Source organism: Sparus aurata, chromosome 1 (genome assembly GCF_900880675.1).
Source record: "Sparus aurata chromosome 1, fSpaAur1.1, whole genome shotgun sequence".
Classification (NCBI taxonomy): domain Eukaryota; kingdom Metazoa; phylum Chordata; class Actinopteri; order Spariformes; family Sparidae; genus Sparus; species Sparus aurata.
The window spans coordinates 22,957,340-22,973,280 of NC_044187.1; the positions used below are offsets into that span (position 1 = coordinate 22,957,340).

At 40.8% G+C, this 15,941-nt stretch overlaps 1 long non-coding RNA gene across 2 annotated transcripts; it reads right to left on the minus strand.

Annotated features, from left to right (window-relative positions):
• Positions 1 to 6,284: 6,284 nt before the first annotated feature.
• On the minus strand, positions 6,285 to 15,924 carry LOC115589486 (uncharacterized). Of its 2 annotated transcripts, XR_003985531.1 has the most exons (4): positions 15,887 to 15,924; positions 15,537 to 15,701; positions 6,714 to 6,781; positions 6,285 to 6,616 (listed from the first exon to the last, which is right to left on the minus strand). It is a non-coding gene; the product is annotated as an uncharacterized LOC115589486 (long non-coding RNA). The 2 variants fall into 2 exon arrangements; XR_003985530.1 differs by lacking the exon at positions 15,887 to 15,924 and having other exon boundaries at positions 15,537 to 15,823.
• Between the last annotated feature and the right edge of the window lie 17 nt (positions 15,925 to 15,941).

The following is a 15,941-nucleotide window of genomic DNA, read 5'->3' on the forward strand; positions in this document are numbered from 1 at the left end:
CTTTTTAAAAGTTTTCTACAAATCCCATTAAAAGACAAAAACCAACATGAACTGATCTAATAACAGTGTTGCCTGTGTGTCCATAGCCTGATGCAGCTTATTCGTCTTTGCCAAAGACCTTCACCCAGGGTTTCCCTCAGGAACATGACATGCTGCTCTGATTAATTGCCGCAAATAAAACACGCAATGTAATCGATCATTCGGTGTCACCAGCTGTGTTGAGACAGCCGGATTTTGACATATATACTCTTGTCGTCAACGTAGTGGCTTGATGATTGTCTTATGCAGGGAAGCTTAACGACAGGATGTGATGAGGCCAGTTCATACACCAACATTAATAATATTTAGCTAATAAGATAAACATTAAAAGGTCCATGTCTCATCTTACTTTAAATTCTTTATTTTAAAGTACCTTAAAATGATACTGACACTAGGCTCGAGATAGGCTATTTGAAAATACATATATATACATAATAGCTGCAACCGCATTTAAGAAAGAGTCTATACGTAATTCAACAAGGCTGGAAAAGTTTCCACTATTCAATCACTCAAATGTAGCAATGATTCATAAACATAAACTGCTCCTATCAGGGACAGAATGAATAGCATATTAAAAATCTTCTGGTGTAAAATTCACATTTATGGGATTAGAAAAATCCCCCTTTCCTCTGTAACTTGTGCACCCTCACACAAACATCAGCCTTCTCTCTGTTACTTAGAACCTGATTTATACCATTATACAAAATTGGCATTTAAATCCCGCTGTCTGGTCCTGGCATTCTGTCTTACAGCGCCGTTGTGTCTGGTAACCAGGAGTGTCTGTGACCAGAATTTCTTCCAGCAGACTCTCTTAATGAATGAATCCATACAACTAGTTTCATTGTGAATCTGAAAATGGTCAGCAGACCACTCGACACCCTTTCTGGTTCGCAGGCCATAAATTGAGTATCGCTGGTCTGAACTGTCTGCTACTTCCTTCATATGTTTGAGTCAATCCCACCTGGTGCCACTAGTAATTTCTAGGGCAACAAATGATTACTCGTCCTTGAGTCATGTTTGCTAAAAGACGTCGTCGCTGCAAAGCTTTAAAAGATAAATAGGCAGAAAGGCAGCAGCCGTAGACAGGGTAGGAATGTCAAAACGTGCTTAGTCAGAGAAGTGTCTAGCTGCTTTGAGTCTTTTCATGGGATTTGGCGTCGACACAATGACGTCTTTTAAAACCCTCAAACCAACTTCCAAGTCATGTGTGAAGTGAAAAATGCAAAAAAAGGTGTCAAATCTGAGAAACTAGCTGGAGCATTTCCCCACCATTTCCTAAGTCCCTGCACCTATCCCATGAATATGATACGCTTTCCTTGTAATGCTTACATAATATGAAAAAAAAGGAAGTGAGAGGACTGGTGCTCCTGCCAAGCTGCCAAAGGCTACAGTCACTGCATGGGCTGAACAAACACAAGACAACATTTTCCCTGCACATCTTAGAGATTCGCTGCCATCCTAAAATCACTATCGAGTTGGTTTTGTCGTGGATGATACAAATTGATCACAATCTAGTTGATCAGAGTTTTAAGATTACAGGTCCCGCCTTTAAGTGTCTGTCACCTATTTACAATCAGTCAAGATCTTGTTACCTAGAGCTAAGAGTGTTGATTTGGTGACCCTTTTGGTGAATGAAGTGCTTACATTTCCTTTGGTAAATCACAGTAATAAGAGTTATCCCTGATTATATACACAGTTCTTTGCAGTAGGAAAACTGCTGCGACAGACCGACACTTAGCAAACAAGGAAGTTGTGATATCAGGTTTCCAGTAAGTTTGCATATTCCCGTCACATGCTGTACCTCCTGCAGAGAGAAAGAGTGAGAGAGTTTTAGTCAATGGACTGCCAATACACATAAATATATTGAGGTGAAACTAATATTTACAGCTATTTACTGGGAACATTAAAATCACCTCAGGCCATGGTGTCTTGGTATTCTTTATCCACCTCCTGACCACCTCCTGCAAAAAGTTTAACATCAGAGTCTGAGTAAATCCTCATACATGTCATTTTAGAAACAGTAGTAAAACACGTTTTATTAGTGGGGCACAGTAAGCAACAATGCTGTATTTCAGGCTTACCTTCCTCGGCGTCTGACTCAAATGCACGGACTTCCCGATGCTCACCTGGAAAAAATTCAAGGTTTTATTGTGGGTTACAGTCCACGGGTGTAAAACCATCACCAAACTAAGCAAGTTCATGACCTGCAAGCATAGGAAAATCCCCTGTGATAAGTTTCCAACACATGAATCTGATTATCTCATGATTCAAAGAGTGGTGATTAGAAACCAAGCCTAGTTTTAAACAAGTCATGGAAAAATAACCCTAATGTCCTGTGTAATACATATGACTGTACTTCCCAGGACATCTTTAAAGTTAGAGGAAACCCCAGGGAGCAGTTTATTATTTTATGTTAATAATGTGACACCAAGGTAGTACATACTACTGCGAAATACTGCGAAAGTTTTTGGTCAGTGATCAACATGTAGTCCAAAGTTCAAAACACGGCAGGAGGAGTGCGTGCTTGAACAGGCTTGGAATGTGATCGGACCGTCTGTTGTGAGTTAGTTAGATGTCATGCGGGATTAAAGAGACACTGTCTAGGAGGCCACTAGAGAGTAATAAAAGAGAGTAAAACATCTTTAAAAATCAAGCAAATGTAAATCAGCTTTGTGGCAGGGTTTCTTTTTTGGTTTCAGTCAGCAAAAAAACTAGCTGACAAATAGAAATGACAAATAATCATAAGATAAAACCCTTTTTTTCACCTCAAAAGTCTATGCGGTAGATACAGTGGCTTTAAATGTTGACAACTGAAAATTAAACCTGAACTGAAATAAGTACATACTGGCAAAGATACATTTGTGGTGGGAATAAAATTCCAATGAAAAATAAATCACAGATATTAAAATTGGTAACTCAGTTTTAATGTCTGTGATTTATTTTTCAGTGGAACTTTTGGTATATTTGTATTTTGGTGTTTTTCAAGTCACAGTCATCTGATTTTTCTCCTATGTCTACCTTTTTTTAATGACAGTGTTTTAACATGAGAATGTGCCATTAAAACACATTTAAATAAAAAAACATTATATGTCTTCTTTATTTTCCATCGAAACATTTTCAGGTGTCAGTACGTGTTTCAATGTCAGTGTTTCCTTTTTTCAGTTCAGGTTTTGTTTAGTACGGTCGATTACTGACATTTAAAGTCACTGTCACCAAATGTGAACCCGTCGTCCCAGTTAGAAAAGAACAAAAGCGGCAGTATTGGATGTCCTAAGACGGACGTACTCATAAGGGGTGTTGCAGAGAACCTCCGGGCTTCTGTAAAGAAATATGATGAATGAATGAAAAACTCTTGTTATGACGCACTGGCTGCAAACATCTACGTCTGCTTACTTCACACAGTGTTGTAGGATATTTTCCACACTGCCGAACAATGACAAATGTTTTTGCTCTACTGTTTGAAGATGATGAAAGCTACACTTATCCTGCCTCACAATAAAAGAGGTTGTACTATCCCATCAAGAATAACACGTCCGCTTGCCAGGTGTTATTCAGGTTTTTCCACCTGCAGCTAATCTTCATCTATTGTCCGCTTATTTCCTTGTAACGCTTTATTGTTGATGGACTACTAAATATCATAGTAGCAGAAGTACTGCTGTAATTGCACGCTCTGTCGGTAATGCCAGTCACTATTGTTTTCATTACAGTAAAAGGGTTAGCATCACAGTTTTTAACGGTAGCTACTGTTCTGATTTTTTCATAATGTTGCATTACAAACACTAGATTGGAAGATGTTTTTGTTCATTCATCAAGTTCATTTAATTCCATACGTACAGAGCTAGATGTGCTTAGACATTTTCTCTTGTACCTTTTTACACCTGTTATGTTCATACTCACAATGAAATACATTTAGACCAAAAGCCAAACGAGGCCCTGTGTGGATACTCACGTCTAAATCGCCTTTTGTAAAGGATCACTCCCAGCAATCCTACGATCAAAGATCCAATGACCACCAAAGCGGCAACTATTGATGTGACTTGAACAGACGACTTTCCTGGTCCCCTGCCTGAATAAATGAATAACAAAGATTTAATGCTCTAATCCCTCAAATCATGAACAAAAAGAGGAAAGAAGTGTTTGTTAAAATGAGGTATGTAAGCACAGTGGAAATTCCCCCTGTAATAGTTAGCTGCCTACATTCACTTTCTCTTTTACTCTTGCTGGGGTCTGCATTTGGACATCAGCCCTGAGTGAAAACGCCAGCCTTGTAGAGAAAGTAAACAAGATGGCAGGCAAGATTGCAACGACAAATAAAGATCAGCTGATAATGAATGACATTTTACTGTACGTGGCAGCTGCAAGAACACACATAACAGCTCAGCTAGGGTGCCTCATGGAAACCTGTTGATGATTTAATATTGTTGTCTAATAGTGAATCAAAAAGCCATATTTTCACACGTGTATAGTTTTCTTTCTCTGTGCGGAGCATTGTTTTGAAGTTTTGAAGTCAGATCAGCTTTAGAGACATGTTGCAGCCTGGCTAATCACCGACTTGTCTATCAAAACTTCGGCACAGGACATGGCTGCCTTCAGACAAAACAAACACACAATGTAGTGATGCGGGGGGGCCAAAACTTCAATCTTTTCTGGATTGTATTTATATAAGGCTCCGGCTTTTTTGTGGTGTTTCAGTGTTTACTAGGTCAGTCCAACCTGTCATGATGGTTGCTTTCGGTTAAAGACCAACATACTCCTGAAGACTTGATGACTCGGATGCACCATATCGACTACAAAGAACTAGTGTCGACTGTTGAATCACCTCGTGTTGCCTGTGTCTCTGCCAAAAAGCTGCACTTAAACACACTGCGCCTGTGTGAAAGGAAATTCCTCTCCATAACACTAGGAAGTGGTGGTTTGTGTTCATCATTCAAAAAGGGAAACATGAAGTCTCAGGACTGTGTATTAACAAAACCAAAACAGCACTTCTAATTGAGATCACATCTGATTAAACGTTGCAAATAGCACTGGCAAAGAGGTGGAAGCCAAAATAAAGTAGCCATCGTGCTAAATGATGGAAATAATGGATATTAAGCTACAGGCTCTGAGGGCTTTCTCTTTCTTCTTCTGTTTTTCTCTACTTGTTTCTCTTTCTACCTTAGTTTTCACTCATTGGAAAATTCATACCTCTTTAAACTCCAAAGCCAACAACAAGAACAGTAAAAGCACTACAGTTGGCATGTGGTTCAAGTTCCTCTTCCTAAATGAAGGTGTGTTTATCTAACAATCGTGACATCCGTGCTGCGTCAGAGTTCAAGGGGAAGGATGAGCTCATATGTAACTGTGGTGGACATTCCTACATGACAATTCAGTGTGTGATGCAGGATTGAGCCAAAAGGCATTAAAGAACACCTGAATACCTGAGTGGCCTGATGTGTCTTGTCCGTCTGGTACTTCAAATGTGGTCTCATCCTCTTTGCCTCCACTGGTGTTGAACACTGCGCATGTGTACTTGGAGTAAGTGGATGCTCGCAGCAGAGTCAGCTTGCTCGAGAGGTCAAACAGACCACTTTTTGTCTCCTTCACCTCCATGACAGAGCTCTCTGTCCAATCCTCGTTGAGCTCACCAAACCAGCGGATCTGACCTTTCGGGTAGCCACCAACAGAGGTACAAACCAGGGTACCACCTGTACTTTGACTGATCTTCTCAGGTTCAGAGATTATAGTAGGTTTGCTGTATTTGGCTGTGAAGAGAAAGCGAACATGATCATAAAGCTGAACATTGCACCACAACGTCAATTAAATGACACCAAGAAAGTATTGCAAAATTATCACTGACTACAATATTTGACTCGTTCTTTGGAGTACAGTATGTGGAAGGAAATGCAAATAATGAAGAAAGTGCCTACAGAAGGTATTTTTGATTTTGATTATTTGTCACAATGAAACAGAAAGCGTCCAACAGAGAGAGACAGCTGAATCTGTTTCATGGAAAATACCAATCTGCTAGTGGAGGAAAGTCCCCTGATCTCTAAACAATCTTCATTCCATCAAGGCCACAATTAAATCTTTCAACAAGAACATTTTTCTCTGTGTAACTAGAACATATAATATGTTAACAGAAACAGGGAAGACTTTAATCGTGGCTTAGCTTTGAGGTGATTTGTAGAGATTAGCTTTGAAGACTAAAGATTTCTGTCTCTCTGTGCCACATAGTTGTTAAACATGGCTGAAGCTCTCACCTGTGACTTTAAGGGTGGTCTCGCTGGTTCACCACCACTGTCTGTCATCACCGTACATGTATAAACTCCCTGATCCTCCACAGTAGTGTTGGTGATGTGCAGGGATACATTCATGTTCCTGTTGTTCCAGGATGGTTCAGCAAACGAGTAGCCTGGCTGTTTTATAGTTTCCTCTTTGTGAAAAAGCAGTAAGGGCTCGTCAATTCCCTCTTTCTTCCAACTGACTGTCCGGAATACCGCGCCTGTTGCCTCTTGCGAAGTTTCGACAGCACAATCCAGCAGTGACTGCTGGCCATACTGTCCCACGTTTTCAGTCTTGCAGTGCACATTTACAAAGCCTGTAGAAGAAAAATGTGTTTTTGAAAAGGGTTGGAACGTTTCATCAGTAGCAGGGAGAATTTCATACTTCATACTCTCAGATGAGGCAGAACTTACCGGCATTCACTACAGTGATGTAGATGACAGTGAAGATAAAGATACCAATGGAGGCCATGTTCATTTACCTGAAATGACAATTTTTAATGAGGACACATGTTAAAATGGAACAAACACATACACCCATGGAGGGTTTATTTCTGCGCATCAACCTACAGAATGCAAAGGAAAGTCAAAGTCAGGTGCACAATGGTACTATCGGTATTTTTTGACCAGAGGTGCTCAGGATCACCTGGGTCTCACTATATGGTGGGATTACGATTATGCATTAGAGGTCAGTGAATAAGGGGCTGATGAAATTAATGGCAAATAAATTTCACTTGTAGAAGACAGAACTCTCTCTCTTAAAATAAACAAAAACTGCACTGCTCCTTTAGTTAGGTATTGCAACATAGTTCTAGTTGCACAAGCTTAACTCAGTTCGCGGTGGATCTGATGTGCGTAATTGGGGTTTCACAGTGCACATCATGCAAAAAAAAATGAGCAGATGAAACCAATAATGCTGACCTCAGATGACTGTGCGTGGAGTCACCAGTCAGCAGGGGAGGCCTTCGTCTGCCGGTAAGAATCACAATTGTCTCTATTAGTCGACAATTGTTATACCATTATACTAGTAAGTATAATGAAGTGAAACAAAGAAGCATAATCTGGGTGAAAAGAGTTTATGTGACTTTGGGGAGGTTTGTTTGCTCCCAGCAAAGAAAGTGACATCAGGAGAAGGCAGGCGCACCGTGAGTCACGCTCTGTTAACCTGGACTGAGCAGACAAGCAGCTGATTTCACCAAATGTAGACAATTTTAGCAGAAAAATGAACCGCTAGCTTGCCAGTGATAATACCCCCTGCTGTGACAAGTCAGAAAGGTATTAAACTAGCAGAGGAGAGGAAAGAACCTATAGAAAATGTCACATCACTGGTACAGAAATCTGCTTTGCATTGCAAAGTTTCCACCTGAAACAAACACAGCCTCCACTAACATCATACAAGTCTGTGACTTGAGGGGGACTAAACTGATCACAAGTTGAGTGAGACGAGACCACCAGGGCTAAAAATGGTTTACTGGCTAGTTTGTTTCAAAGCGCTTATTTGCATTGGACCACGTCCAGTGACACAAATAGCGAATCAACAAAGACAAAAGGCTCATTGAACGGTCTCAAAATGACTCTGCCTGTTCTAATCTAAACCAAGGGGGCACAAACAGCTATTAGCACATGTGATCTTACATGGCGGACAACCCAATATTCAACCTGATATCTGACCTTTTTTAAAAATAATTTCAATAAGATGGCTCCAGTTGTGGCACCACGGACGGATGTTCTTCTTCTTAAGCATGCACTAACAGTAGTCTGTTCCTGTCATTCGTTAGTCTGCTAAAATAATACAATCGTGCAAAGCTCATTTGTGGATTTGCTTTTTGTGACCACTGAACCCACGTGATGTCCTCCTGTTTCCTTTAACCCTCCGGCAATTGAAAAGAATCTCATAATCTGATCTCTAGGTCTCTGCTTTCACTTTTGTTGTGATGTCCAACTTAGCTTGCTTTTGCCTACCAGGTGAAAACAGCATAGATAGATCTCTTTGCATGCCCTGCGCTTTTGGGAGGGGCAGTTCCCCTCATTTGGCATACACAAAGCAGGGAAACGAGACAGACTGTGGCTTTGAAGCTGCATGATGAGCGTGATAAAACCATCAACTGCTGGGTTACACACTACTTCAGCTTTGTTTTGTCTTTTGTTTAAGGATCTTTGACCTGGTTTCAGTCCTTTCCTTTCTTTTTTTTCCTTTGCAACCACACAGTTCCCACAGTTGGTATTTTTCTGATTGATTTTCTTGTAAGTCTCAATGGGCCTTAGTTCCCCAGCTCAGTTCTCCTAAAATGACCAAAGCTGGAGTTTGTTTGTTTTGCTAAGACAAATCTCTTATCATGTGAGTGCAGTTGAACAGGAAATCAAAGCAAGTAGGCTCTCAAGCATTAGATTTTATTCATAGTTTTCATAGCCAAGTTAATTTGCAACATGTGTCCCTTAAAGAGGCTTTTATATTAAGATGACATGACAAAAACAAACACACACACAATACAAAACAGAAACTAAACTAGATCCTAAGTGGAAACATTGGAACACCTTTGCAACTTGTTTTCAACTTGTATTTGAAATGATCCTTGTCTCCCAGCTATGATCCACAATCACTCAAAAAGAGTGACTGAGCCAGAAGCCATGAGAGATTGTATCATGTCACTGATCACTTTCACATTGAATTGCATGCAGTCATCGAAAACGGACTGAGTTTGATTTCTTGAGAAATGTGGCAATAGTAATATCTTATCGGCGTCTTGCCTTAAATGTTTATTCATTGGTTAAATATTATCCTAAGAAGGCTGGCGACTGCTGACTCAGGCCAGGAAGCTGCACAATACACATACAAATGCATGCGTTAATCTATCTGATATATACATTTGTCAGTCTAAAGACATGCAAGTGTTATATTGTAAGTGGCTGTCTAACATAGGGCCGGAACTACTTCAGAAACCCGTTTGACCGGCCGTCAACTAACTCTTAAACTGTTTCAGTTGAGCAGATAAAGAGTCATACTGAAAGAGAAGGTCACACTTGAAGAGTCTAAGACGTTCCAAATATGAGCTCATTTCCTTTATTTCGAAGTGCTGCGCTGACCCCTGTGCTCTGCTGTTTGTTTCCTGTTGGCTTATTCTTCCCTTTCAAAAATAACTATGAAGTATTGGTTTGGTAGTGTTTGTTGTTTTAATTTATTTGTTCTTTCTTGGCTACTCACATGTCTCATATCCTGCCTGAACCCAGATCTGGTTCATGTCATAGCACAGCACAGTCACAGCAGCATCTTGTTATGGCCTTAACTGACTGTTATCATTTCCGCCCCATGGTTCAACAAGCTTTCACTTGCCATTCAGAAATGGTCACTATTATGCCAACACAAAAGGGCAGGGACGGCCTCCCATCTTCCCTAAGCGACTTTAAGGAATAAGCGATCTTGTGTTTGAGGGCGTAAGTGGGAATTCTTACATTACTAAACTGGACAAATAAGAAGCAAACCCACAGTGTGGACAGTCATTCAGAGAGCGAAGGAATTCGAGCACAATAAACATGTGCATTCCCAATGCAATAATTAAGTCACTGCAGCTGTGTGATGGCGGATGCCTGTCTGAAACTGTTGGACACAGTGGAGAAACATCTGTACTCCCCAAACTACCACGCCAGGATTTAGGCTAATCCATGAATTTATCTTCTGATTGCAACACAATGAACATTACATACCATGTCTTGCTAAATCAACAAAAAGGACGATAGGTCAGTCCAACTCTGGAATAATGGATACACACCACCATGGGGGACAGGTCAACGCACCTGACGTTATGGTTTTAACTCCAGTAATATTGTGTTAAACTCAGTGGTCTCACAGGATGTGCTCTATCAAAGTTCTTGTCTCTTCAAACGGCCCTCGTGGCCTGGCCTGTCTGTGGACTTCCCACCCCGATAACACAAGTGTGTGAAAGACCTCATGGTTGTTGTTTCACGACAGCTGTTGAAGCTTATCATCTGCAAAATTGTGGAGTGCAAAGATGATACTTTAGTCCCAGCAGCAGTGGCATTTTACAGTTCACTAATCCATCATCTATGTGATCCTATTCTTGGCACTCAACAAATTTTTTTGAGATCGGAGAGACAGGTGTAGCACAGATCGTCAGTTTGATACAAGCCAGTAACACAATCGAGTCTTAGTAACGACACTTCAAACAGCCAATTTTAGAAAGTAAATGAACAATGGCACCACAGTAAAGACAGTCTCTTGACTTTTTTCTGTCATTCTCAATCTGTGTACAAGTAAGCAAACCCTAACCCTGCTGAGGACACCTGAGTGTTTTAAGTTGGAAGTGAGCCTGTCGTCACGTTTAAACATCATGACTGAATTTAGACACTGATGAATCATACAGACAGATGGAAACACACTCCCGTCACCACTGAGGATATTGTTGTGGCTACATTCCTTCAGTAGTAAGAACATTACAACCACGTAGGTAATTGAACATTTCAATCTACTGACAGGCATAAGGCCCCATGCAACGACTCAGCCCTTTAATCAGGATAAGGTAACCAGACATGAACAATGTGAGTGCTGCACCAATGGGAACAACAGCGATAGATGTGGAACAAATACCAAAAATGACTCCCTGCCGCAAAGGTTACAGACAAAACACTGCAGCAGCCAACACCCCACCGTGCACCTGGCATTCTAACTCGTCCAGTGAGATTACAAACAAAAAGCCCCTGCATAGTTGAATCGCTTTCAAAAATTCACTTCTTCTAACAAAAATTAACATCTACAAACAGTTAAGGGCCAAGTGAGTGTTGGTATAAACACATACAGTAAACTGGAGCTGAATAAGTTGAATAAACAAAGTAATTGACATTTTACTGACCGAGTGCCATTTTTTTGCATTTTCTTTTTTTCAAAGCCAAGCATCTGTTCGATATTAACTGTGTAAAAGATTTAAAACATGTGCTGGAGCATTACCACACTGAAACATTAACTGATCTATATTATAATGAAATGACCAAAACTAAAGGAGGATATGACAACAACTGTCTCTCCGAATCTGAAAATACCTCCATAGCACAGAATTGCCACCTGTCTTTGTTACTAAATCATCAAAGGTTGCTGCTGGATCAGAGGACACCATTTTTCCACACCACAAATCTAAAGTTTTACATGGGTTTCAAGTTTTTGATTTAAAATGTATTAATCCAAATGTGCACTTTGTAACAAGTACCTGCCCTGTGACAGCATATTTATTATGCTCCATTTCATGTCAGAAAGAGAAGTCAGTAAAGAATTAAAAACAAAGATTGAATGGGCCTTTTTACTTGGAGCTTAGGACCCAATGATTACCATGAGTACGGTCTGTGTGGACTTTAATTCACCTACCCAACCATGAACTGTTTGTGATAATATGCATGCATAGTCTATTAGCCTACTGTTTAGTACCATTGCAGTTTATGGAGATTAGCACCTGCCAAATGCGGGTGAATTTGTGTGCTGGTGGGTGAATTGAATCAGTTTACCAGTCACTGTGGCGGGTTCATTCCAGTCAGATCTGATCCAATTAATCTTAATGATCGATATCTTGGTTAAGGCATAACAGTGCGCTTTCCACAACCCTAGAGTTAGATCCGGTCAAATTATATGTTTCTGATTGGAGTGTCAGTGGACTTCAGAAGGGCCGGAATATTTAAACACTAATCTCTCATGTAAATACCCAATTGAGTGATGAATGAATTCATTGTGTCATGATATTTAAAAAACAAAACAAAATGACACCAAAGTGTAACAAGTTTATTTATACATTTATCAATAATCATACATTGCACATAGTAAACTGTAATAATTGCATATATTCAAACATGATTTTAATAGAGAAAACTCAGAACAAGAAAATTAACAATTAAAAGTAACTTATTGAAAACATATATGAAACATTTTATTTTAACACGATAATGATATATAATGATATATAATAAAAAAAATTATAAAATGATAATACTCAAAAAGCAGGAAACGCGCTGATCTAAAACAATAACAAAAAAAGAGCCGTTGCAATCACTGGTCACAGTGTCCACAGATTACCACTGCTCTCCTCGCACAGTTACCACACACGGGCGTGTGGCATTTCAAGTGTCCGACGTTTGGTTCTGTTTGCAGCTCTTTCGGACCGGCACTGCCTCCGTCTCCGTGTCTGCTGCGGTGGTTGCTTCCGCTGCTGCCCACCTTTTGCCGACTGCCTCGGCCGCTTTCCCCTCCATGTATTCTGCCCTCAGCTCCTCTGCCAGCTGCTGCAGGACTTTCCTCCGGGCTCTCCTGCTGCTGGTGCTCCTTGAATAAGATGCAGGAATTGATCCCAGCCAGATCGAGGATGTTATAGAAGACCGCCAGTGGCCGTCTTCGTGTACCGCCTTTGACGGAGTACGCCCTCGCCATCTGGTCCGGGACGTCCATGTCGTACTGGTGTTGTTGTAGTAAATCACAGACTCTGGTTTTGCCTTCGCCCCACTAAAGGTGACCACACCTGTGTGCACGGTGCTCAGGATGCAGACATTCTTCACAGCTCCGCACGCTGTTTCACGAAGCGGGAAACTCCCGTTTTTGTTTGCCAATGGTGCCAACCAGGTTTTATAATACAACTATATAATAATTAGCTCACAAGTAAATCCACAAATAAGCACAAAAAATGTAAATATGAAACCCGGCGAAATGATGTGCGGTGACTATGACCGCTTATGGCCAAAATAGGTAGAGCACCATATTTTCTTTGTCTTTTATGTAATTTATATAAAAACTATTCTAAATTCAAATTCAGACAAAGTTATTGTACATATAAATTTAAAAATGGTCAAAATGACCGTCTTGGCTGTTCTAGTGCCTTCTAAGCCTTCACTTGATCTCTTCACTGCTACTAATTATTACTACAGCCGAGCCGGCCGTATATATGCAAAGCCTCCTGTTAGGCCTAATGCAGATAGACAATGAAGCCAAGAAATTATAATAGGGAATGTTCTCTCTGCTTTAATAGCCTATAAACACAGCACAGGCTATAATATCTTTAATGTAAACATTACTCAGTAGGCCTAGTGAGGGAGAATTAGCTTTATTTGTGATTGAAATATGACGATGAGGACCCCAACGGATGGCCTTCCTTTCTTTCTCAAACTACGTTGAAATTGCATCTTTAACAGCCATACTTTCAAAATTTCCCAGGAGAGAAATCCCCAGAACCTGTTAAAAAAAGACTCTACCTGCGGGCACCGATGCCGGTATCTGACCACTTTTTTCAGTAACGAGTGATCTAACAAGTTAATATTTCCAAACCAGTAATCAGATTAAAGTTACTTATTCAAGTCACTGTGCGTTACTATTATTTTTGTGATTTTCCTCTGTAAAAATATATATTTTTGCTTTCTTCTATATACAGTCATTATTTTGAGTTTCTGACAGCTAAAGATGAGAAAATTAAGGATCGTTGTACACTCTGTGCTGGCAACAAAGTACTATCAAGCTTGAAGGGAGGAGTTTAAAGGAGTAATCAGTGATCAGTAATCAGATTACTTTTTCAAGGTAACTTAGGCAACACTCAGTGCGTTTACATGACACTCAAGAAAACCGAATTACTGCGTTAGTCTGACTATGAACGGATTTTTAAGATGCATGTATACACCTTTGTCTGACTAAAATCGGACCGGATCGGATTTCTCATAGTCGAATTACACTACGTAGATTATTCGATTGAAAGTCGCATTATTCCTGCATGTATACGTTTCCAGCGGATCGGATCGGATTTTGCGTTCTGCGCAGGCGCGAGATTTTTCCCCGGGGCTGTGAGCCGGAAGTAGACGGGCGGCGGCGGCTTTCCTTCCGAAATCACCGCAAGAAAGAGCGCCAGAGTGCCCCTAGTCCGTGTAATTATCATGTACACCATATACGAAGTCTACAAAGATGTAGCTTCGTCTCGCTCTTCGTACGCCGTCTTTCTTGAATGCCGAGGCAGCTGGTGACGTAAAGAGGTCAGCCGGAGGTGCGCCGTTAACACTAGTTGAAATGGGTACAGCGCCACCTAGCGTACCGGGGTATGACATGCTTTCGGCCAGTAATTCGATTTTCTCACTGGCATGTATACTCGGATAATTGCAGTTGTCCGACTGAGCAGCATAGTCGAACTATGGCTGTAATCTGACTAAGCTGTGCATGTAAACGCACTGACTGTCTGCGGGCCCCGGATGTTTTGCCCTCCTAGCGACACCCCTGACTATACATATCATTTGCTATCATCCCTCAAAGGTGGTAATCTAACACTTGACAAAGGTTTGTAAAGGAGGCGGGACATTTTACAGTTTTTACCATAAATAAATAAAATAAGAAATCTTCACAAGGAATTCAGCAATATGAATTACCCTAAACATCTTTTTTGCATTAAAAAAGAGAGAAAAAAAAGATTTCATATCGCCACAAATCAAATAACAAACAGGCCGATATAGATAAATCAGTGTTGAGCCAATATCTGCCAATAATATCTGCAGACTGATATATCGGTCAGTCTCTGAAGGGAACCAAAGTAATTTGCACAATGGCTGGGCTGACCATTTCTTAAATCATGCCAATTGAATTATTGCCAAACATCTACTGAACAGTTGTGGGAAAACTTTCATGTAGACCACATTAGATGCGCAGAGCAGCACAGGCGACTCCTTGCCAGAGAAAACAAGCTTGCGGACGCAGATCTGTGGTGGGTACTTCAGGGTGTGCCAACACTTTTCCAAACTGCCTCGAGTTGCCCGCTGAACTCACTTTCACTTACATGCCTATTTTGTCACTGTACAAACAGCTCCCTGCTGCTGACGCATGTCTCCCGTCTTCCCTGTTGTCAGCGCAGCGCTTCTTTCTAACCTCAATAAGAAGATACACGCAGCCGTTTGGCTTAATTAAGTGAGGGGCCGCGTTCACAAAAAGCCCTTGAACACGACACAGTGACCCACAGTCGATTATGTCTGACAAAATAGACAACTTCTGTTATTTAAAATATGACATAAAAAACACAATGCTCGACATTTACATTAATGAAATTATGAACACGTGTGAGTTAACTTACCTGTAGCAGTCACACGTCGCCTCCCTCCCTCCCTACCTACCTACCTACCGCACCATATCATTTTTGTACATGTGTTAATATTTACATACAGGCCCAGAAGACAGTGTGACACACCTCAATGTCAATATGACAAACACACAATGTAAAGACTTACCCGACACGCTCCTCAGCAAGGCAAGCACACCGTCTCTCGGAGGAGGAATGATCGTTGTGCTGCTGAGCTTTGTCCATCCAGCGTCGGTCCGCAGCTTTACTTCCACTTTCGTTATGACTAAACAGACGCTGCAGGGCCGGCTGTCTGTGCCAGGTTTACTGGGCGCTGACCCAAAACAAAGCATTAACAACCAAGGCGGATGAAACTATTCAAAAAGTTATTTTGAACTTTACTCTTGTTATTCCCTCTATTGTGCATAGTGCTGTTACATTATTGTTATTCTTGTTTTTTAAAACTGTCTTAAAGGATAAGTTCACCTAAAGCTGTAAAGTCACTCATTATCCACTCACCCTCATGCTGACTGAAAGCCAAAGTTTTGCTGTCACCAAAACATTTCTGGAGCTT